At 30.8% G+C, this 24,215-nt stretch overlaps 11 non-coding genes across 11 annotated transcripts; 10 read left to right on the top strand and 1 right to left on the bottom strand.

Moving 5' to 3' along the window:
• The first annotated feature begins 2,636 nt into the window (after positions 1 to 2,636).
• On the top strand, positions 2,637 to 2,709 carry TRNAR-ACG (transfer RNA arginine (anticodon ACG)). The gene has a single exon. It is a non-coding gene; the product is annotated as a tRNA-Arg (tRNA).
• A 260-nt stretch (positions 2,710 to 2,969) lies between these two features.
• TRNAR-ACG (transfer RNA arginine (anticodon ACG)) lies at positions 2,970 to 3,042 on the top strand. The gene has a single exon. It is a non-coding gene; the product is annotated as a tRNA-Arg (tRNA).
• A 718-nt stretch (positions 3,043 to 3,760) lies between these two features.
• On the top strand, positions 3,761 to 3,833 carry TRNAR-ACG (transfer RNA arginine (anticodon ACG)). The gene has a single exon. It is a non-coding gene; the product is annotated as a tRNA-Arg (tRNA).
• A 795-nt stretch (positions 3,834 to 4,628) lies between these two features.
• Positions 4,629 to 4,701, top strand: TRNAR-ACG (transfer RNA arginine (anticodon ACG)). Its single transcript has one exon. It is a non-coding gene; the product is annotated as a tRNA-Arg (tRNA).
• A 749-nt stretch (positions 4,702 to 5,450) lies between these two features.
• Positions 5,451 to 5,523, top strand: TRNAR-ACG (transfer RNA arginine (anticodon ACG)). Its single transcript has one exon. It is a non-coding gene; the product is annotated as a tRNA-Arg (tRNA).
• A 356-nt stretch (positions 5,524 to 5,879) lies between these two features.
• Positions 5,880 to 5,952, top strand: TRNAR-ACG (transfer RNA arginine (anticodon ACG)). Its single transcript has one exon. It is a non-coding gene; the product is annotated as a tRNA-Arg (tRNA).
• A 268-nt stretch (positions 5,953 to 6,220) lies between these two features.
• TRNAR-ACG (transfer RNA arginine (anticodon ACG)) lies at positions 6,221 to 6,293 on the top strand. The gene has a single exon. It is a non-coding gene; the product is annotated as a tRNA-Arg (tRNA).
• A 640-nt stretch (positions 6,294 to 6,933) lies between these two features.
• On the top strand, positions 6,934 to 7,006 carry TRNAR-ACG (transfer RNA arginine (anticodon ACG)). The gene has a single exon. It is a non-coding gene; the product is annotated as a tRNA-Arg (tRNA).
• Positions 7,007 to 7,408: 402 nt separating this feature from the next.
• Positions 7,409 to 7,481, top strand: TRNAR-ACG (transfer RNA arginine (anticodon ACG)). Its single transcript has one exon. It is a non-coding gene; the product is annotated as a tRNA-Arg (tRNA).
• Positions 7,482 to 8,042: 561 nt separating this feature from the next.
• Positions 8,043 to 8,115, top strand: TRNAR-ACG (transfer RNA arginine (anticodon ACG)). Its single transcript has one exon. It is a non-coding gene; the product is annotated as a tRNA-Arg (tRNA).
• Positions 8,116 to 10,818: 2,703 nt separating this feature from the next.
• TRNAR-ACG (transfer RNA arginine (anticodon ACG)) lies at positions 10,819 to 10,891 on the bottom strand. The gene has a single exon. It is a non-coding gene; the product is annotated as a tRNA-Arg (tRNA).
• Positions 10,892 to 24,215: the final 13,324 nt, after the last annotated feature.

The raw sequence follows: 24,215 nt of genomic DNA, 5'->3' as shown, positions 1-24,215 counted from the left end.
TGGGTATATTTCCCATCAGAGTTGGGGATTGTTATAGTGTCACTAAAGAGTCTATGGTTGTGATAGCGATAAAATCGAACTTGTTGGCAGAGGGTAAAATCTTGACTTATAATTTGTAAAAATGCATTTCGCAGAAAACGTGAATTTGAAATAAAATTAGATATTTTTGTATATTTTTTTACATTTACTGCTTAAGTTACAGGTCATGATTCGAAAGACAGTGATTTGATTTGTTGCTCATGAGATCGAATGAAATGGTACAAGGTTTTACAGACAAATGTACATTTAACAAGTAAGTAAAGTAGAAAGTCGGGCGGGGCCGACTATATCATACCCTAAACCACCCCTACTGAATTAGTAAACATACGCATTTGTGGGGTATCATTGGTATAGGTTTCGGAGAACATAAAGAGGGTAAATGTTTATGGGTGTCTTGTCACAATCTGAGCAGAAATGTCTAATATTAGGAGCTATAGTTTATTTTGCACCAAAAGAGTTAACATAGTATGCCACTAATATTGAGTCTATTATTACATCAAAATTTGACATTTGAATAACATAGGTTAATAAATAAGAGTATTATGGCCAAACATGACAAAATCGAGCGATGCATATATATGGGACCTATATCTAAATCTGAACCAATTTGCATAATATTTTGCAGGTATGATTGATACCACAGAAGGTCACTTTGTGTAAAATTTGAGTACGATCAGTTAATAAATGAGGCCCCTATGGTCAAAAATAAAGTTATTAGGGGCAAATTTTTCAAAATCGGGCGATACATATATATGGGAGCTATATCTAAATTTGAACCGATTTCGAAGAAATTTTTCACATACAGTTAGTGCTATAGAAGATTACATTTAGCCAACCTTGGTTACGATCGGTTGATAAATAAGGGTTTTACGGCCAAATTTGGCAAAATCGGGCGATACATATATATGGGAGCTATATCTAAATCTGAACCGATTTCGATGAAATTTCGCACATACAGTTAGAGCTATAGAAGATTACATTTAGCCAACTTTGAGTACAATCGGTTAATAAATAAGGGGCTTTATGGCCAAGTTTGACCAAATCGGGCGATACATATGTATGGGAGCTATATCTAAATCTGAACCGATTTCGATGAAATTGCGTACATACAGTTAGAGATCTAGAAGATTATATTTAGCCAATTTTGAGCACTATCGGTTGATAAGTAAGGGTTTTACGGCTAAATTTGGGAAAATCGGGCGATACATATATATGGGAGCTATATCTAAATCTGAACCGATTTCGATGAAATTTTGCAGACTTAAAGGGTGATGAAAAAGTTTACTATGTGCAAAATTTGATGACGATCGGTTTGTAAAAAAGCGCAACGTGACTCCATTTGTCGAAATCGGGCGATACAGATATATGGGAGCTATATCTAAATTTGATCAGATTTCTTCCAAATTCAATAGCGTTCGTCCTTGTGCCCAAAAAACACTCTGTACCAAATTTCATCCAAATCGGTTAATAATTGCGACCGGAATCCTGTGAACAACAAATACATGGACAGACGGACGGACAAGCGCTAGATCGCTCAGGAGGTGATTCTGAGTCAATCGGTATATATTTTATGGGGTCTAAAATCAATATTTCTGGTAGGCACATTTTTTGGCCGATCAAACTTATTATACCCTGACCACTATGTGGTTTAGGGTATAAAAAGTATGAAAATCCAAAACCAAAAATATATTTGAAAGCGGTTTAATTTCAAATCGTTTCGTTTTCTAAGAAATGAAAAAAAAATTAAAACATATACCTTGAGTAATTGAAATTCTGGGATTTTTCGCAAATTTTGTGAAAGATTCGGGACGAAATTCCGGGACAATCTAGGCGAATCCCGGCCATCTGGCAAGCCTAGGCGTGTCCCACTTTTCGAGACATATCCCAGATGTTGAACACACCATAATTTATGTACGCTGACATAATCGGTATTGCAGCTTATGTATGTGATCGAATACACATTTATCGATTTTTTATTTATCGCCGACAATTCTTATCGTTTGACCACATTGCAAGATTTTTTACAAACACGTACGGATAAACCGATAATATGAACGGCACATAACAGATAAAGGAATACCGGGTGATAGATCTTTTTGAAACCCCCTATGGAAGTTATGGACTGATTTATTTTTCAAATAGCTTTACGATATTATACGATACCATACGTATCATTAATCAATTATTTACTTATAATGTCCCCTGGTTAACGTATCGTATTGTTAGCGTACATGACTCCCTACATGACTGTGATAATAATTTAGCATTTTTTGATGGTAAATATAATGCCAATATAATGATAGATAAAATATTGGACATTTGGCAACTATTTGTATCAATATCTACATTCGTCGGCTTTATTTTTCCGTCTGTATTAAAACTGTCTCTGACCCAACAACCTAATTTAATTGTATGTTTGCATAGATTCTAACTTTAAATACAATACCAAATATTTATTATCTAATTTACATAAGACTGAATTATGTTTGATAATAGGCTTACATCTTAAATTTACATAGCAGAACTAGTTTCAAATATATATGTAATTAAATAATACTCTTAAAACATGATTTCCTATAAGTTCCAGAATTAAATATGGTCCTGTGGCGCAATGGATAACGCGTCTGACTACGGATCAGAAGATTCCAGGTTCGACTCCTGGCAGGATCGCAATATTGTTTTATTGCATAAATAAAATAAAACTGATCACTGCAGCAGTTTAATAAATTTTGAGAACATCTAAATTATGGTCGATATTATTTACAAATTGACCTGGAAAATAATGATCGGTAATTTTCAAAATCAGTGCTTTATGATTATAATCCAATAATTTGAAAACTTGAGATTCTAAACTATATACAGTTTACATTTTGTATAAAAAATCAATTTAATATCATTAAGTTATTTAAATGTGTTATAGTATTTTATGTGGTCCTGTGGCGCAATGGATAACGCGTCTGACTACGGATCAGAAGATTCCAGGTTCGACTCCTGGCAGGATCGATGTAATGTTTTGTTAACACATTTTCATTAATATGGGATCAATAAAATCAATCGGTGTCATTCGACTCGAACCCCCCGATAGGTTCCAAATTGTAGGGCCAAATTAAATTAATTCAGTCAAATAACTATCACATTTCTGTTAGGATCTAAACTAATCCAGTAGTTCCATGGTTCATTTGGATCGGAAATAATTAAATTCACTCAGAAATATAAATATGCATCCTATGGGAACCCGTTAAGGCAAGAGTATAGTATTATAGTATCCCAGATAAAAGTCAGTTACGGACGGGTTAGACCTCAGTTCACTTTACTCAAAAATGCAAATTTCTGCCTAATTGAATTAAACAGTGGATGACAAAAGCCTAAACCACAGTCCATCTTTTAATTAATTGGATTGAAAATAAGCGTTACCTTTGGTCCGAGAATCAGTTTCGTTCAGGGTGAATACCCTTTATTCGAAAGTTGAGATTTGGGATCTATACCTAAACCACAGTCCAACTTTTAATTAATTGGATTGAAAATAAGCGTAGTGATTACTTTTGCTCCCAGAATCAGTTTCGTTCAGGGTGAATATACCCTTTATTGGAAAGTTGAGTTATCTTCTACATATTATAGTTCAAGTTTCTATTCGATCGATGTTCATAAAATTACTAAGATGTTTGCCAAAGCCGAAAAGGCGAAAAAACGAAGTTATGATTTAGTACTTATGTTATTAAGTGGTCCTGTGGCGCAATGGATAACGCGTCTGACTACGGATCAGAAGATTCCAGGTTCGACTCCTGGCAGGATCGTCTTTTGATAGTTAATAACATTCGAGTAGAGCCAAACTGATATACTAACCTCTCTACCACCAATCAGATCGAATATTTATCTCAGATCGTATTAAAAAAAGCGAAAATTTAGAATAAATATCTGCTGCGCGTGCGCACTAACCCCAGAGTTAACTGAGTTCAATGGGATCTGAGCTATATAAATAACCTGGGGGGACTTTCATAATGAGAGGTTTAATCTATCTAGTGGAAGGCCAAGCACAGATAATCGGATCCCTGTATTTCAAATTTCAAAATAAATCGATTAAATACTCCTATTAATTTTCTAAATAATTCGATTAAAATATGAAATGAAGATAGCTGGAAATCTACAACAATATGAATTTATATTAACAGCAATTAGTACATGGTATTATTGGATCGAAGCTAATTATTTAAAATATCTCAGAAATATAGGCTACTAAAAACTCTCAAGTGGAGTGATCAGTGTACTTTGAGGTTATACAGACCCTATCTAAAAAAAGAATCAGCGTAGAAATGTTTGCAAGGCTAAGTTTTATTTATGAGGACCACAAAAAGTGAATTCCTTAAAAATTCATTTTTGGTAATCATGTAGAGCAATGAACAGCGCGTTCGACATCTGGCAGGATCGTTCATATCGTATTTTTTATTTATTTTTATAATACTCCACATTTTATAGTTGCATCATACTACATCCCTTAAGATATCCATTTATTGGATAATGTCTTCTCCGAATTTATATAAAATGTCTAATTGGAGTGTTTGATTTCGATTTGAATATGGGCAAGTGTACATGGTCCTGTGGCGCAATGGATAACGCGTCTGACTACGGATCAGAAGATTCCAGGTTCGACTCCTGGCAGGATCGTCTTTTGATAGTTAATAACAAATATAATACGGTCACATTCCAACTCCGACCGTCGTCGTGTTCTATAAAACTCAGGGTAAAATTTTTCGGGCAGAGCGAAACTGAGATACTAACCTCTGCCATTTGAAATTTCTGTCAGATCGTATTAAGAAGGGCGAAAGTTTAGACCAAGCCCTGGGTGCATCTATGCTCACCCCAGAGTTGACACTTTAAATGGAATCGGAGCTATATAAATAACCTGGGGACTACCACGATGAGAGTGACTTGACAATAGGTTTTCCAGGCAAAACTGGAATATCTATTGTCAAGTTCACATACTCGATTTCACATATTTAAATTTTCTAAATATTTCGATTAAAATATGAACCTGGCAAGATTGTCCTATTCTATTTTTTAATACTCCACATTTTATAGTTTTATCACAATTCTTCCCTTATACATAGATATTATCCATCCATTGGATAATGTCTTCTCCGAATATAAAATGTCTAAATGGTGCGTCACATACTCGCTTTCGCATATTTCAATTTTCTAAACAATTCGATTAAAATTGAACCTAACAGGATCGTCCATATTGTATTTTTTTAATATTTTTTAATATTCCACATTTTATAGTTTCATCATAATTCATCCCTTATGGATATTATCCATCCATTCGATAATGCCTTTTCCGAATTTATAAAAAATGTCTAATTGGAGTGTTTGATTTCGGCACAGAGACCCAATATAAAATATGGCCAGTTTTATACGGTCCTGTGGCGCAATGGATAACGCGTCTGACTACGGATCAGAAGATTCCAGGTTCGACTCCTGGCAGGATCGATATTTTTAAAATTCAGCTGATTTGTCAGTGCGAGCTTACTTTTGATGGGTGCTATATAACAACTGGTTATCGTTAGGAGTATAAAATCGGGTGTCTTTATTTTAATCAATGTGAGCTGTGATAATAGTAGGCTTAACTTTTTTGACTTCACTTGATATTGTGTGAGTGCCCTTCTTTAGGGATTAAGTCAGCTGTTAAGATTCGTAAAGAAATAAGAGTGGTTCAACATAGAGATTTGGTTGGATGAATTCAACCGAATGCACTGGATAGATTTTCCGAATTTATAAAAAAAATGCCCATTGGAGTGTTTGATTTCGGCACAGAGGTCCAATTTAAAATAGGGTTAGGTTTACATGGTCCTGTGGCGCAATGGATAACGCGTCTGACTACGGATCAGAAGATTCCAGGTTCGACTCCTGGCAGGATCGATATTTTTAAAATTAAGAATGAGTTTAGTGAGGAAATAAAGGTGATTCGAAGTAGAACTTTGGTTGGCTTAGTTTAACCGATAGTACTGGTAACGTCTAAATTTTATAGATATTTTAGGTGCATGGATTTTAGACTATCGGGTTCTAAAACCGAACAATTTGTTTAATGACCTAACCATAAATCGAATTAATTTTTTTTTTACAAATTGAATCCGATATGATCTGACATAATATCTTAAAATATTTAATATAGCGCAAGGTCGAAAACGGTCCTGTGGCGCAATGGATAACGCGTCTGACTACGGATCAGAAGATTCCAGGTTCGACTCCTGGCAGGATCGCATGTTTATTTTGCTTCTTTTTTTAATTATATACACACAAAGAAAATTTCATTAAAATTTTGCTAAAGAAATTTTTCATTGATGTAATGAAAAGTTTCGCAAAGGCTATGAAAATGTTCATTAATAGTACAACATTTTTAGTTACTAAGTCTCAAATTCATCATAAAAACGATAAGTTTCATTACATTTATAAAATTTTTTTCTTTGGTTCAAATTTAACGACAAATTTTGTTAATATTACGAAATTTTTCCTATCAGAGTATGCCTCAAAACTATATGTAATGTGCCACAAACTGATGGTTACACAAATACGAAAATCTTTTTCAATAATTTATTGAGCTCTTCAGGTCTATTGTATTACGATACTGAAGATACACAGTCTAAATATTATCTGTTGGTCAAAGATATGCTTTCTTTTTTTTAATGTCTAGCTAAATTCAATCGATTAAATGAATATTTTTATTTGCTTCGGTCAAAGACCAATACAGAAATAGAAAAGATTTTGTTTATGTAAATTTGATTCTTTTGTTTTTCTTATTGAATTTAATTTATTCAGCACATTGTTGAATCTGAAAGAATATTTATAATTTTTAAGGTGGCATACTCCGATGTCAATTAGCCAATTAATTATTTACATTGTGGTCCTGTGGCGCAATGGATAACGCGTCTGACTACGGATCAGAAGATTCCAGGTTCGATTCCTGGCAGGATCGTATACTAACATTTAATTTGTCACTCCGATTTTTTATGCAACAATTAGAATTTTATCTCAGAATTTTCATTTTTGGTTGATCCATTGATCCATTTTTTTCGAGGTTAATACTGATGAGCTGCTATGAATACAATACCATAGCAACGGCAAAGAGCTCATATAAATATTGCATCCAGTAATAAAATAAAACATTTCTAATACTGCTTAGATGCTGTGATGAGATAGATATAGATATTCTTAAAAATTTCTGTCTGATGGCCATAACACACAATTGAGCAAATATTTATCTATTGTAATTTAAACACACATTTCTTCAAAAATTGTTTAGAATATTAAATAAAAAAATATTAATAGAAGGTCAAAAATTTCAAATGTTTTTAAATTATTAAGAGGCGGGTAAAATGGTCCTGTGGCGCAATGGATAACGCGTCTGACTACGGATCAGAAGATTCCAGGTTCGACTCCTGGCAGGATCGTAACTGACATTCAAAAATGTTAAACTTATTTTAAGGGGTTGCCCGTTGCACATATAAAAAAAATGTCTTAAGTCTTTTAAAATAATTATGGGACTTTTCCACATCAACTACCTGAAGAAGGGCCAAAATGACACAGGGCTTTAGTAATTTGTTGAATTATTGGGCGAATCGAAGCTGAATTGACGGAAAAGGACCATATGGCGAAGAATTCAATTCTCGCCACGATCAGCGGCCCCATTCACCTTATACTCCAGATTTGACCCCAGCCACCGTATTCTCCAGATTTGACCCCATACGATATCTATTTGTTTCCAAACTTAAGAGAGTCACTAGCTTATTTTATGCTAAGTACTGATGTGATCACCCTCGTATTATATATGAAATCTTCGCATAGTAACGCTATTAGTTCAATAGGTCGTCTTCGTCCTACTTTCATATTTCTTTTACATTTGTTTTGATGTAGGCAATATGGTCATAATGTAAATGATATTATCAAATTTCTATCACCTCCAAATATTTTTGCCAGGTGCATATTTTTTATTAAATATGTTTTCTTTATTCGGTCCTGTGGCGCAATGGATAACGCGTCTGACTACGGATCAGAAGATTCCAGGTTCGACTCCTGGCAGGATCGTTTATAGCTCTAAGAGCCTCTGCTTTTTCCATCGTTTATATAAATAGTTCTATAATGTACACTCAGAGAAATAATAGATAAATGTTATTAATATGATGAAAAATTAGTTACTTAATATCATAGATTATAGCTTCGTTCGGTGGTTAACCGTTATTTATTTATTTATTTTTTTTTTTTTTGTTTTTAATTATCACAAAATTCTACTGGAAGTGGTTCGTTTAACAAAAAAATAGAGAGATATCAAATTTGACAGAGAGATATAAAATTTGATTTTTGTGAAATAGAAAAGTTGCAAGATTTTCCTGTAGATTTTTATCCCAGAAACAAAAACAATTGGAGTTCAAAATTATAAAAATGTCTTTCGCACCATACGTAGGTCAAGATGGGAGCATTTGTGGTAAAATGTACAAATTTTAAGAAATCCTAAATTATTTTGTGGGAAATACGAATTTACATAAAGATTTACTAACTGCTTCTAATGAGAATATTTTTTGTCTTGTTTTTAGTTCATTTTACTAACGTACGCGAAAATTCATTAAAGTGGAGGAAACTCATATTGAATAAATTTTTAACTAAACCATAATAATTTCGATCAACAGAAGTATAGTTAAATTGGCTGTAGTGACATGGAGAGTTCACTGTGTTATCAGTGTAGTTTATTTCTTTTATTATTAGAACAAAACTTTGGCAAAATTTTCTATAGAAATAAAATTTTGGCAATATTTTCTATAGAAATAAAATTTTGGCAAAATTTTCTAAGGAAATACAATTTTTGGCAATATCTTCTAAAGAAACAAAACTTTGGCAAAATGTTCTATAGAAACAAAATTTTGCCAAATAAAATTTTGACAAAATTTTCTATAGAAATAAAATTTTGACATTTTCTATGGAAATAAAATTTTGTCAAAATTTTCTTTAGAAATAGTATTTTGACAGAATTTTCTATAGAAATAAAATTTTGACAAAATTTTCTAAAGAAATAAAATTGTAGAATAAAATTTTGACAAAATTTTCTTTAGAAATAGCATTTTGACGAAATTTTCTATAGAAATAAAATTTTGGCAAAATTTTCTAAAGAAATAAAATTGTAAAATAAAATTTGGACAAAATATTCTATAGAAATAAAATTTTGACAAAATTTTCTATAGAAATAAAATCTTGAAAAAAAAATTCTATAGAAATAAAATTTTGGCAAAATTTTCTATAGAAATAAAATTTTGACAAAATTTCCTACAGAAACAAAATTTGCCAAAATTTTCCATTGAAATAAAATTTTGACAAAATTTTCTTTAGAAATAGCATTTTGACAAAATTTTCTAAAGAAATAAAATTGTAGAATAAAATTTTGACAAAATTTTCTATAGAAATAATATTTTGACAAAATTGTCTATAGGAATAAAATTTTTACAAAATTTTCTATAGAAATCAAATTTGAACAAAATTTTCTAAAGAAATAACAACTTGGAAAATATTCTATAGAAATAAAATTTGGACAAAATTTTCTATAGAAATAAAATTTTGACAAAATTTTCTATAGTAATAAAATCTTGAAACAAAAAATTCTATAGAAATAAAATTTTGGCAAAAATTTCTATAGAAATAAAATTTTGACAAAATTTCCTATAGAAACAAAATTTTGACAAAATTTTCCACTGAAATAAAATTTTGACAAAATTTTCTATAGAAATAAAATTTTGACAAAATTTTCTATAGAAATAAAATTTTGACAAAATTTTCTATAGAAATAAAAGTTAGGTTAGGTTATGTGGCAGCCCGATGTATCAGGCTTACTTAGACTATTCAGTCCATTGTGATACCACAGTGGTGAACTTCTCTCTTATCACTGAGTGCTGCCCGATTCCATGTTAACCCTCTAATGCCCCAATTTTTTTGCCAGCTGATTCAATTTTCAATGTTAACGACACAAAAGCAAGAGAACTAAGCAAGAAAAATTTATACGGTAAAATTCAGCGTATGCTGCAAAGCCTCTTGAATAGTTTCAAATAAGTTTTCTTTTTATTTTGCTCATTTTTGTTGTCTTAAGGTGTGTTTTACCAAAAGCTTCCTTATTAAATCAAGACCACCTAAAGGCGGGCTTGGGCATTAGAGGGTTAAGCTCAATGACAAGGGAAATAAAATTTGAACAAAATTTTCTATAGAAATGTAATTTTTGCCAAAATTTTCTAAAGAAATAACATCTTGGAAAAATATTCTATAGAAATAAAATCTTGAAAAAATTTTCTATAGAAATAAAATCTTGTAAAAATTTTCTATTGAAATAAAATTTTGACAAAATATTCTATAGAAATAAAATTTTGACAAAATGTTCTATAGAAATAAAATCTTGAAAAAAAATTCTATAGTAGATTTGTTTGTTAGTACTTTTTTGGTTTTCTTCTCCAAATTTGGATAGATTATTTTGTTTTATATTAATAATTGTTTTTATACCAAATTGTCATGAAATTTTAAACATAAATATTTCTCACTGTGTGTTTAAAAAAAAAAAAATATCATAATAATTATTTCTTTTGCGTAACAATTTGTTATAATTTCGATAAGAACCGAATCTTTACTTTATAAATTAGTCTTTAAAAATATAAAAATATTTTCTATTAAAAATGTTTTTATATAAAATTCCCATAAATGTGTTAATTCACAGTGTATTCAAAAAATAAACACCTAAATTATAAAAATACTTCGTACCGATCCTGCCAGGAGTCGAACCTGGAATCTTCTGATCCGTAGTCAGACGCGTTATCCATTGCGCCACAGGACCGTATGCGGAATTTTGCGTTAATAACTTATAGCAGCATTACAAACACTATCAACAGACAGTGCGAAATTTATTCTACAATTCTAAAGACTATCTTTTGATCATTCATTATTCTTAATATACTTACATACATGCATACTTACAAGCTTTGCCGGTGACTACGAAGAAACATATAACAATGGTCTCTTTGCTTATCTCCCCTTGACAAAGGCAAATACGTCATCGTAAAACAACAACGTAGATACATTCTAATCGTTGCTATAACACTATCGCTTTTCGTTTGTTCATACATTCGAATCAATGAAGAGCTCACTCACTCACTATACCAACTATTTCTATTTTTAGACACACATCGTAAGAATACTGACCAACCCAACGTATGTTTGATTTGAGTATTTTGTTGTTGCATTCTGCGGCTACTTGGGTAAGTGATGTTTGTTTTTTGTTTCTGCTATTATGTAGTGTTTTTTGTTTTTTTTTCGTTATGCTAAGTGGTAAATCGTATTTATAGAAATATGTACTTATGTATAAATTAAATTTATTATTTAGACAAATAAGTATTGTGATGTGACGTTTCGTTGTCTATGGAAATTTGTAAAGTTTGCTACATAAAATCATCTAAAGTGTTATGTGTTTGATAGATACCGCTATTACGATGTTTAGGGTTGCCATGCATTAAACAAATATTTATACAGTAGGTAATGGATATAAGCACAACTCATTTAGGAAGAAAACACATATAAAAAAACTGTTATCGAAACACCATATTTTTTTGATGTTCTTTTGTCAAAATGCTATTTCTATAGAAAAATTTTGTCAAAATTTTATTTCTATAGAAAATTTTGTCAAAATTTTATTTCTATAGAGAATTTTGTCAACATTTTATTTCTATATAGAATTTTGTCAACATTTTATTTCTATAGAAAAAATTGTCAAAATTTAATTTCTATAGAAAATTTTTCAAAATTGTATTACTATAGAAAATTTTATTTCTATATAGAAAATTTTGTCAGAAGTTAATTTCTATAGAAATGTATGAAGTACCTCTTTGCAGAATCTACCAAAACATCAAAAATTCTACCAATCTACCAAACAAAAAAAAGTCTACAATTTCTGGTAGAATTCTGGAAATTTTGTTAAAATTCTATTTCTATAGACAATTTTGTCAAAATTTCATTTCTATAGAAAATTGTGCCAAAACGCTATTTCTATAGAAGAAATTTTCAAATCTTTATTTCTATAGAAAAATGTTGTCAAAATTTTATTTCTATAGAAAATTGTGTCAAAATTTTATATCTATAGAAAATTTTGTCAAAAGTTTTATCTCTATAGAAAATTTTGTCAAAATTTTATTTCTATAGAAAATTTTGGCAAAATTTTATTTCTATAGAAAATTTTGTCAAGATTTTATTTCTATATAGAAAATTTTGTCAGAAGTTTATTTCTATAGAAAATTTATGAAGTACCCCTTTGCAAAATCTACCAAAAACATCAAAAATTCTACCAATCTATCAACCAATAAAAAATCTATAATTTCTGGCAACGTTTTTACTACTTGAATATTTAGAAATAATTTTTCTTCCATAAATACAACTTCCATTTTCATATCGCCAGCATTTGGAAGACGATCACCAGTCTCTTGGTGTTGGGTTTCGAAATCTTGATTTTATTGAAGCTTGCTGGATTAGAGGAATTTTTAAATTATTACTGATTTTCTACAGCTGAACCTTTTGCTTTATTTTATTTATTTTTTTTTTTTCTTTTTGTGAAGATTTTACTTGGAAGACATTTTTCGGGACGAAGACATCATTATTTGGATACAAGATCCAGAAAAATACTGGCAATACTGATCGTGGGTGTCCATTTCTGGGAGGATTCTCTGTATTTCGACTGCTCTCTTCACTACCCCAAATACTAATTTGTGTTCATTATTCATCCTTTACATTATCCAAAAGACTATTTTACTTGATGTCATTAAAATTTTCATCGAACTCTAATAAGATAATTAAATTCTCTTAACTAAATCGAATGTCAATTAAATAAGTTTGAAATTTTTAGAAAAATTTAATTATATTGAACTCTGTTTTCAAACGCACGCACACCTACTGGCATTTTTCCAAAAAAAACCTTTTTCCATGCAATTAGAGCCTTAATTATAAAGAAAAGTCCTATACCCTTCAATGGCATCCAGCCTGAACTCTAATACCTCCACAATGACTTGACGCGCGAAAGTTTGCAAAGTTTGTTAGTTAGTTCCTGGCATTTTGCCTTTTATTTCGCGTAAAAATGGAATATTGTATCAATTATCATTTTCTTACGCACATTGACAGAACATCAATGTCAGACGGCGTTAAATGAATTACAGAAGGGTGGTATTTCCATGTTAAATCCCCCCTCCCCAACTAAAAGATACCCCATCCCATATACTTATAATGAAACAGTTCCAAATAATTTCTTGGCAAACTACGGCCAATAAATGGAAAGGACAGTGATAGCGAGAGAGGAGAAACAAGAAAAAAATGTCACTTTACATTACTTGAGGGACAAGTAATGAGTGACGAAGCAGTTTCGTAAAGTATTAGGTAAGGGGTGATGCAACATAACTTAAATTAATGTTGCTGACATAGCCCCTTTCTAATGTTATACCCAGAAGGCAGGTCCCCTACAAAAAGAAGCAAGTAGAGTAGAGGATGCCATAGTAAAAAAAGTGTTAATTATGTTAGTTACTCTTTTTCTAAGTACATTAAAATCTATAATTAACTAATAGAGTTTGCATTAACACAAGCCAGTTGAAGTAGAAAATGTCTGTAGTAGAGAACAAAGTTGGCAAAGTAGTAGTAATGCCAATGGCATAGTCAAAGGCGTTCATATTCGAAAATTTAAGGACAAACTTAATAAGAAAATAAAAAAATAAAAACATATTTTCGGGAGTTCTCTCTCATTTAAACAGGCAAAACAGATCCGTGGTTGAGACACTGTGGATGAGATACAGAAAATAATTATAGAGATAAAATGTTGACAAAATTTTCCATAGATATAACATTTTGACAAAATTTTCTATAGAGCTAACATTTTGACAAAATTTTCTATAGAGATAAAATTTTGACAAAATTTTCTATAGAGATAAAATTTTGACAAAATTTTCTATAGAGATAAAATTTTGACAAAATTTTCTATAGAGATAAAATTTTTACAAAATTTTCTATAGAGATAAAATTTTGACAAAATTTTCTTTAGAGATAAAATTTTGACAAAATTTTCTATAGAGATAAAATTTTGACAAAATTTTCTATAGAGATAAAATTTTGACAAAATTTTCTATAGAGATAAAATTTTGACAAAATTTTGTATAGAGATATAATTTTGACAAAATTTTGTATAGAGATAAAAGTTTGACAAAATTTTCTATTGAAATAAAATTTTGACAAAATTTTCTATAGAGATACAATTTTGACTAAATTTTCTATAGAGATAAAATTTTGACAAAGTTTTCTATCGAGATAAAATTTTGACAGAATTTTCTATAGAATTAAAATTTCGACAAAATTTTCTAAATTTTGACAAAAATTTCTAGGGAAATAAAATTTTGACAAAACTTTCTATATAGATAAAATGTTGACAAAATTTTCTATAGAAATAAAATTTTGACAAAATTTTCTATAGAAATAAAATTTTGACAAAATTTTCTAAAGAAATAAAATTTTGACAAAATTTTCTATAGAAATACAATTTTGACAAAATTTTTTTATAGAAAAAAAATTGACAACATTTTCTATAAAAATAAAATTTGTACAAAATTTTCTATAGAAATAAAATTTTGACAAAATTTTATATAGAGATAAAATTTTGACAAAATTTTCTATAGAGATAAAATTTTGACAAAATTTTCTATAGAGATAAAATTTTGACAAAATTTTCTATAGAGATTAAATTTTGACAAAATTTTCTATAGAGATTAAATTTTGACAAAATTTTATATAGAGATAAAATTTTGACAAAATTTACTATAGATATAAAATTTTGACAAAATTTACTATAGAAATAAAATTTTGACAAAATTTTCTATAGAAATAAAATTTTGACAAAATTTTCTATAGAAATAAAATTTTGACAAAATTTTCTATAGAAATAAAATTTTAACAAAATTTTCTATAGAGATAAAATTTTGAAAAAATTTTCTACAGAATTAATATTTTGACAAAATTTTCTATATAGATAAAACTTTTGACAAAATTTTCTATAGAGATAAAATTTTGACAATATTTTCTATAGAGATAAAATTTTGACAAAATTTTCTATAGAGATAAAATTTTGACAAAATTTTCTATAGAGATAAAATTTTGACAAAATTTTCTATAGAGATTAAATTTTGACAAAATTTTCTATAGAGATTAAATTTTGACAAAATTTTCTATAGAGATAAAATTTTGACAATGACAAATGACAAAATTTTCTATTAAAATAAAATTTTGAAAGAAATGGTCTATTGAAATAAAATTTTGACAAAATTTTCTATAGAGATACAATTTTGACAAAATTTACTATAGATATAAAATTTTGACAAAATTTGCTATAGAAATAAAATTTTCTACAGAGATAAAATTTTTACAAAATTTTCTTTAGGTTAAATTTAGATTAGATTAAATGTATGGATTATTTTTTTTTTTTTTCATAATAACCACAAAATTTTGATCAAACACTGCATATGCATTTTTACACCCTTCACCACTATTGTGGTACAGGGTATAATAAGTTTGTGCATTTGTATGTAACGCCAAGAAGGAAAAGTCTGAGACCCATCGTTTAGTATACCGATCGTCTTAGAATTAAATTCTGAGTCGATTTAGCGATGTCCGTCTGTCTGTCTGTCTGTCTGTTGATGTATTTTTGTGTGCAAAGTACAGCTCGCAGTTTTAGTCCGATTGTCCTAAAATTTGGTATAGGGTCCTGTTTCGGCTCAAAGACGATCCCTATTGATTTTGGAAAAAATCGGTTCAGATTTAGATATAGCTGCCATATATATTTTTCACCGATCTGGTCATAATTGGCGTGTATATCAACCGATCTTCCTCAAATTCCGTACATCCCAATATTTTATGAGTCTCCAAAAACTTGCAAAATATCAGCCAAATCGGTTCAGATTTAGATATAGCTTCCATATATAGCTTTCGCCGGATTTACACTCATTTGCCCACAGAGGCCAATTTTTTGCTCCGATTTAGTTGAAATTTTGCACAGAGAGTAGGATTAGCATTGTAGCTATGCGTGTCAAATTTGGTTGAAATCGGTTCAGATTTAGATATAGCTCCCATATATAGCTTTCGCCCGATTTACACTCAAATGACCACAGAGGCCAATTTTTTGCTCCGATTTAGTTGAAATTTTGCACAGGGAGTATAATTAGCATTGTAGCTATGCGTGCCAAATTTGGTTGAAATCGGTTCAGATTTAGATATAGCTCCCATATATATGTTTTTATGATTTCGACAAAAATGGTCAAAATACCAAGATTTTCCTTGTAAAATCGCCACTGCTTAGTCGAAAAGTTGTAAAAATGACTCTAATTTTCCTAAACTTCTAATGCATATATATCGAGCGATAAATCATAAATAAACTTTTGCGAAGTTTTCTCAAAATTGCTCCAGATTTAAATGTTTCCCATATTTATTTTTTACTAACATTGTGTTCCACCCTAGTGCATTAGCCGACTTAAATTTTGAGTCTATAGATTTTGTAGAAGTCTATCAAATTCTGTCCAGATCGAGTGATCTTTAAATGTATGTATTTGGGACAAACCTTTATATATAGCCCCAACACATTTGACGGATGTGATATGGTATCGAAAACTTAGATCTACAAAGTGGTGCAGGGTATAATATAGTCGGCCCCGCCCGACTTTAGACTTTCCTTACTTGTTTTATTTGGTAGTGTTTTGTTAAACTTTTCTTAAAATTTTGGTAGATTATTTTTCGCTCGAGTGACAACGCTATCCTAGGAACTAGAATAGATTTTAATTTGGCGACACATCGCATGCCGTCGCGGATTTTGACCCTCCCATATGAAATACACGTAAACAAATGTCCGCCTTTCGCTATGGTTATATTTATACATTAAGTGAATCTATAATATTTGGCGTCTATCTACTCGCTTGACATTTGATCTAACACTAAAAGAGAACAAAGCTCGAAGTCGTCCTGAATTCTTTTGGGATTTACAAAGCCAAAAAAATCATGAAATTAAACTATCGCCTTGCAGTAACACCTATCTTATTTCTCAAGAGTCTGTGGGAATTAGAATACATTAGGTCTGTTCGCGTAAAAAATATTCTGAAAAAATCACCAGGGAGCTGGGAATTTTTTGTCACCCAATAACTCACCACTTATTAGTCTACTTGGTTGCAACCCGACATAAATGAAAAGAAAAACTATGAATTTGTTGCCAAGTTTTGATTTCAGTTATCCGTTTCCGATTTAAGAAATTGGCTACAAAAAAATATCTTTCGAAGTAGTTGTACTACATTATCCCACTGTCAACGAAAACATCTTCAACACAAATAGTAGCCATAACCCTTTCTCATAGTGGCATAGTAGCATTATAATCGTCATCTATGCCATCATCGTCATCTCCATTACACAAAGTCATAGTGATTTTTCTCTTCAAAATTTTTCATCCTTTGGGGAAAAGTTTCACACAGTGTGTTGACATCACCATTACCGCTGTCATCATTAGCTAGTGCGAAGTGTTCTAAGTGAGTTGTCTCTCGCATAATGTTTTCACTTGATGATGGCCGGCAATGGGTGGTGGTGGTGGTATGGTGCAGTATGGACGAGTGGAATAATTAATTAAAAGTCAAGTGATTTACAAAGAGGTCAAGTAGCTGCTCTTCTCAAGTTTTGCCTAGGGCCACAAAAGTGGTGCTAATTGCTTCTGGCATTTGCCAATATGCTCGTAAATACCATGTTCTAACGGCATTTTTTGCCTTGACTTTGCCGGTGTTCGGATTTTTTTTGACATTTATGGTACTGCTGCACATTCAGTTTTTTGACATTAGGATTTCTACTGTGAAAAAAATAAATCGGGGTAGTGTGTAAATGTTAGGGTTATCTCTTCTTAAAATGTAAGTAATAATTACAGGATATCGGATATGTATTGCAACCAATTTGAGGTTGTTATCATTTCTAAACCACTCATCTGACAGCTGACAGATTTATTCGAATGATAGTTTATTTTATTGTTTATAAACTTACGAAAACATTTTGATCAATTACATTCCGAAATAAAGATATTCGTAATGGTATTAAAGCGTGATTTTTTCCAATTAAAATCTTAATTGAGTTTTAAAAAACATTCCATTAAAAATTCAACAAAGTTTTTAATTGAAACCAAAATCAATCACAAAATTTAATAGTATCAATTAATTTTTTTAATTGACTTTCAATTAACATTTTTATTAAAACTATCATTTCTGTGATTGAAGACATTTCAATTAAAAAATTAATTGGATCAATTAATTTCGTAATTGAATCAGAAAATTTGCAAAAATTTATTAAATTAAAAAAAAAAACAAGTATATACGGCCGTAAGTTCGGCCAGGCCGAAGCTTATGTACCCTCCATCATGGATTGCGTAGAAACTTCTTCTAAACACTGCCATCCACAATCGAATTACTTAAGTTGCGGTAACGCTTGCCGATGGCAAGGTATCTTAAAACCTCCTAACACCATCTTCTAAATTGTATGTCCATACTAGAGATGTGCACGTGACACGAAATTGTCGTGACTCACGAAAATTTTCGTGATTCGTGCGTGAGTCGTGAGTCACGCTCATGACAACAGCGTGAGTGTGCGTGAGCGTGATTAACAAACCAACATGTCGTGCGTGAGCGTGAGTCACGAAAATAATATCTTCGTGAGTGTGCGTGAGTAACGAATTACACTCACGAAAATATTTCTGCTCAACAACATAAAACGCTTAAGAGTTAAATTCAATAACAATTTTAGTGACACCTGGGATGTTAAGAGTTTAATAACACTCTCGATTTTAATAATGCTCATGTTTTCAGACACTTCGGTAAGGTAAATTAATCATAAAATTATTCGTGAGTCACGATATTTTTCGTGAATCACGATATTTTTCGTGAGTCACGATATTTTTCGTGAGTCACGGTATTTTTCGACGTTTTCGTGCGTGAGTGTGCGTGAGTACAAATTTTCTTTTCGTGAGTGTGCGTGAGCGTGAGTCCTACCAAAAAAGTTCGTGCGTGAGTGTGCGTGAGTATGATTTTTCAGTCGTGAGTGTGCGTGAGCGTGAGTAAAATATTACTCACGTGCACACCTCTAGTCCATACGTGGTATATATTAAATCAAAAAAGATCGATCCAATACGTATATAATTCAGTTTGACAAAGTAGACATAAAATTTTGACAAAATTTTCTACAGAAAGAAAATATTAAAAAATTTTCTATGGAAATAAAATTTTCACAAAATTTTCTATAGAAATACAAATTTTGACAAAATTTTCTATAGAAAGAAAATTTTGACAAAAATTTCTACAGAAATAAAATTTTAACAAAATTTTCTATAGAAATAAACTTTTGACAAAATTTTCTATAGAAATAAAATCTTGGTCGATTATTTTTGGCTCGAGTGGCAACTATGATTATGAAACGAATAAAATTTGAACAAAATTTTCTATAGAAATAAAATTTTGACAAAATTTTCTATAGAAATAAAATTTTGACAATGATGAAAATTTTATTATGAACCGAATAAAATATTAACAAAATTTTCTCTAGAAATAAAATTTTGACAACATTTTCTATAGAAATAACATTTTGGTAGATTATTTTTGGCTCTAGTGGCAACCATGATTATGAACCGATATGGACCAATTTTTGTGTGATTGGACCAATTTTGGTATGGTTGTTAGCGACCATATACTAACACCACGTTCCTACTTTGAACCGGATCGGATGAATTTTGCTCCTCCAAGAGGCTCCGGAGGTCAAATCTGGAGAACGTTTTATATGGGGGCTATATATAATTATGGACCGATATGGACCATGTTCCAAATTACAACCGGATTGGATGAAATTTGCTTCTCTTGGAGACTTCGCAAGCCAAATCTGGGGATCAGTTTATATGGGGGCTATATATAATTATGAACCGATGTGGACCAATTTTTGCACGGTTGTTAGAGACCAATATCATGTACCAAATTTCAGGCGGATCGGATAAAATTTGCTTCTTTTTGAGGCTCCGCAACCCAAATCTAGGGATCGGTTTATATGGGCGCTATATATAATTATGGACCGATGTGGACCAATTTTTGCACGGTTGTTAGAGACCATATACCAATACCATGTACCAAATTTCAGCCTGATCGGATGCAATTTGCTTCTCTTTGAGGTTTCGCAAGCCAAATCTGGAGATCGGTTTATATGGGGGCTATATGTAATTATAGACCGATGTGGACCAATTTTTGCATGGTTGTTAGGGACCATATACCAACATCATGTACCAAATTTCAGACGGATCGGATGAAATTTGCTTCTCTTTGAGGCTCCGCAAGCCAAAATCTGGGGATCGGTTTATATTGGGGCTATATATAATTATGGACCAATGTGGACCAATTTTTGCATGATTGTTAGAGACCATATACCAACACCATGTACAAAATTTCAGCCGGATCGGATGAAATATGCTTCTCTTAGAGGCTCCACTAGGCAAATCTGGGGATCGGTTTATATGGGGGCTATATATAATTAAGGACCGATATGGACCAATTTTTGCATGGTTGTTAGAGACCATATACCAACATCATGTACCAAATTTCAGCCGGATCGGATAACATTTTCTTCTCTTTGAGGCTCCGCAAGCCAAATCTGGGGATCGGTTTATATGGGGGCTATATATAATTATAGACCGATGGGAACCAATTTTTGCATGGTTGTTAGAGACCATATACCAACACCATGTACCAAATTTCAGCCGGATCGGATGAAATTTGCTTCTCTTTTAGGCTCCGCAAGCCAAATCTGGGGATCGGTTTATATGGGGGCTATATATAATTATGGACCGATGTGAACCAATTTTTGCATGGTTGTTAGAGACCATATACCAACACCATATACCAAATTTCAGCCAGATCGGATGAAATATGCTTCTATTAGAGGCTTCACAAGCCAAATCTGGGGATCGGTTTATATGGGGGCTATATATAATTATGGACCGATGTGGACCAATTTTTGCATGGTTGTTAGAGACCATATACCAACATCATATACCAAATTTCAGCCGGATCGGATGAAATGTGCTTCTTTTAGAGGCTCCACAAGCCAAATCTGAGGGTCCCTTTATATGGGGGCTATACGTAAAAGTGGACCGATATGGCCCATTTTCAATACCATCCGACCTACATCGATAACAACTACTTGTGCCAAGTTTCAAGTCGATAGCTTGTTTCGTTCGGAAGTTAGCGTGATTTCAACAGACGGACGGACGGACGGACGTGCTTAGATCGACTCAGAATTTCACCACGACCCAGAATATATATACTTTATGGGGTCTTAGAGCAATATTTCGATGTGTTACAAACGGAATGACAAAGTTAATATACCCCCATCCTATGATGGAGGGTATAAAAATATTTTGAACATTTTTATGAATTAAAAAATTTTTTTTTTCTCTTCCAAAGAAATGCTTTATTATTTTAGTTTAGAAATTTACCTTGCTATAATATTGCAAATATGATCCCTCCTATTAGCTATAATTTTTTGGGTGTACAAATAGTCCTTGAATTTTAAATGTGTCGAAATTTAAATATTTTAATGAGAACTTACTCACTTTCGACCAATACAAAAATTAAAATGTTTAAAGATATTGGATATAAATACATTTTTGTACAAATTTTATTTCTATAGAAAATTTTGCAAAAATTTTATTTCTTCAGAAAAGTTTGCCAAAAATTTTATTTCTTCAGAAAAGTTTGCCAAAAATTTTATTTCTATTGAAAATTTTGTCAAAATTTTATTTCTATAGAAAATTTGGCCAAAAATTTTATTTCTATAGAAAATTTTGTCAAAAATTTTATGTCTATAGAAAATTTTGCCAAAATTTTATTTCTATAGATACTTTTGTCAAAAAGTTATTTCTATAGAAAATTTTTTCAAAATTTTAGTTGTCTTGAAAATTTTGCAAAATTTTATTTCTATAGAAAAATTTGCCAAAAATTTTATTTCTATAGAAAATTTTCCCAAAAAGTTTATTTCTATGGAAAATTTTTTCAAAATTTTAGTTGTATCGAAAATTTTGTCAAGATTTTATTTCTATCGAAAATTTTGCCAAAATTTTGTTTCTATATATAATTTTGTAAAAATTTTATTTCTATAAAAAATTTTGCAAAAAAATTATTTCTTCAGAAAAGTTTGCCAAAAATTTAATTTCTATTGAAAATTTTGTCAATTTTTTTTGCTATAGAAAATTTGGCCAAAAATTTTATTTTTATCGAAAATTTTGTCAAAAATTTTATATCTATAGAAAATTTTGCCAACATTTTATTTCTATAGATACTATTGTCAAAATGTTATTTCTATATTTCTATTGACAATTTTTTCAAAATTTTAGTTGTATAGAAAATTTTGCAAAATTTTATTTCTATTGAAAATTTTGCCAAAATTTTATTTCTATAGAAAATGTTGCCAAAAATTTTATTTCTATAAAAAATTTTCCCAAAAAGTTTATTTCTATAGAAAATTTGGCCAAAAATATTACTTCTATAGAAAATTTTGTCAAAAATTTTATATCTATAGAAAATTTTGCCAAAATTTTATTTCTATAGAAAATTTTGTCAAAAATTTTATTACTATTGAAAATTTTGTCAAAATTTTAGTTGTATAGAAAATTTTGTAAAATTTTATTTCTATAGAAAATTTAATGAAATAATTTCATTGTTTCTATAGATAATTTTGTCAAAATTTTATTTCTATAGAAAATTTTGCAAAAAGTTATTTCTAGTTCGCTTAATTTCTACCGCACAATAGCCACCAAAATCTCCGGACCTCAATCCTTTTGAGCATTTTGGAGAGTGAGTTTGGCACTAAAAACTATCAAAGTGTCCATCATCTCAATACGGTACTTCGCCGCGAACTACTTTCGTTCAGCGTTTGATGGCTTTTGGCATTAGGATAGAATACATGGCATCCACAAAAAATTTACACCGCAATTTTAAATCATCCCCCATAGAAAAAACTCAAGCGTTGTCTCTAATAAACAAGCACTACCACTTAACTAACTTGAAGTCCAAAACAGCCTTCACATTTTGTTTAAGAGAAATTGTCTTTCAACTAACCTGCAAGAAATTGTTAAGACTTCAAATTTACAAATTCCATCAGGCATCATATTTAAAAGGTCCTATGCAACCTCCACCCTCAAGTATTCTTCCCAAAGAAATACAAGGTGAATGGAAATTATTATCAGTTCGCCTCCAAGGCAGTGGAAATCAACGAAAAACTTTGCCTTCTTCCAAAGGTATTACGTTGGCTGACAATATTATTGAACCTGACAACACTTTAGAGATCACCCCCTCACCGTAACAAGAAGAAGAAGATAAAGCAACTGAAAGGACTGAAGACAAGGAAAACTTGCCGATTGTAGGTAATTGCTATTTAATGAAATAATTTCATTAATTGAATGGCAATTAAGACCATCACTGCAGGGCTAAGCTATGAAGCTCAACGAAATTTAGTTTGTGTCTGTACGTTCGATAACCGTGAGCAAAGAACAAACGAACAAATAATTGAATTGTTTAAAATATTAGTGCATACTTTATGGAGCTTACAACCAATAGCAATATATATTGCATAGTTTCAGGCAAACAATACTCTTTGATTTCCGTAATCCGGGTAAATCTTTTGCAAATAAACTCACAAAACATACCAAAGCAATAAAGATTATGGTTTATTATGCTTTCCGACATCTTCTTTTATTTTTACAATTTTGTTTCTGGCAAATCATTCGCCAGTTTATGGATAACATGTCGACAATTCCAATGGGTTTTTGCTTTCATCATGGCACAGCAGGGTTGATAAAGTTCACACTTTTGTGCTTTTTTCGATACATTTCGACTGTCAAAAGCACCGTGGCACGACCGCGAGCCATTTGGTACTTTTTCATCATAGTTATTCTATATAGAGTTATTTTGCCCAGAATGTGAACGTTTCTCAGATATGAGCTCAACTCTAAAAATTATAAATAGCAGACATTGAAGACATAAACATATACCAAAATGAGAATATTTCAGTTTATATTACAAGATCTCAACATTTTT

This window comes from Haematobia irritans, chromosome 5, assembly GCF_050003625.1.
Source record: "Haematobia irritans isolate KBUSLIRL chromosome 5, ASM5000362v1, whole genome shotgun sequence".
Lineage (NCBI taxonomy): Eukaryota > Metazoa > Arthropoda > Insecta > Diptera > Muscidae > Haematobia > Haematobia irritans.
The sequence above is the reverse complement of the archived record's forward strand: the minus strand, read 5'-3'. Positions and strand labels throughout refer to the sequence as shown.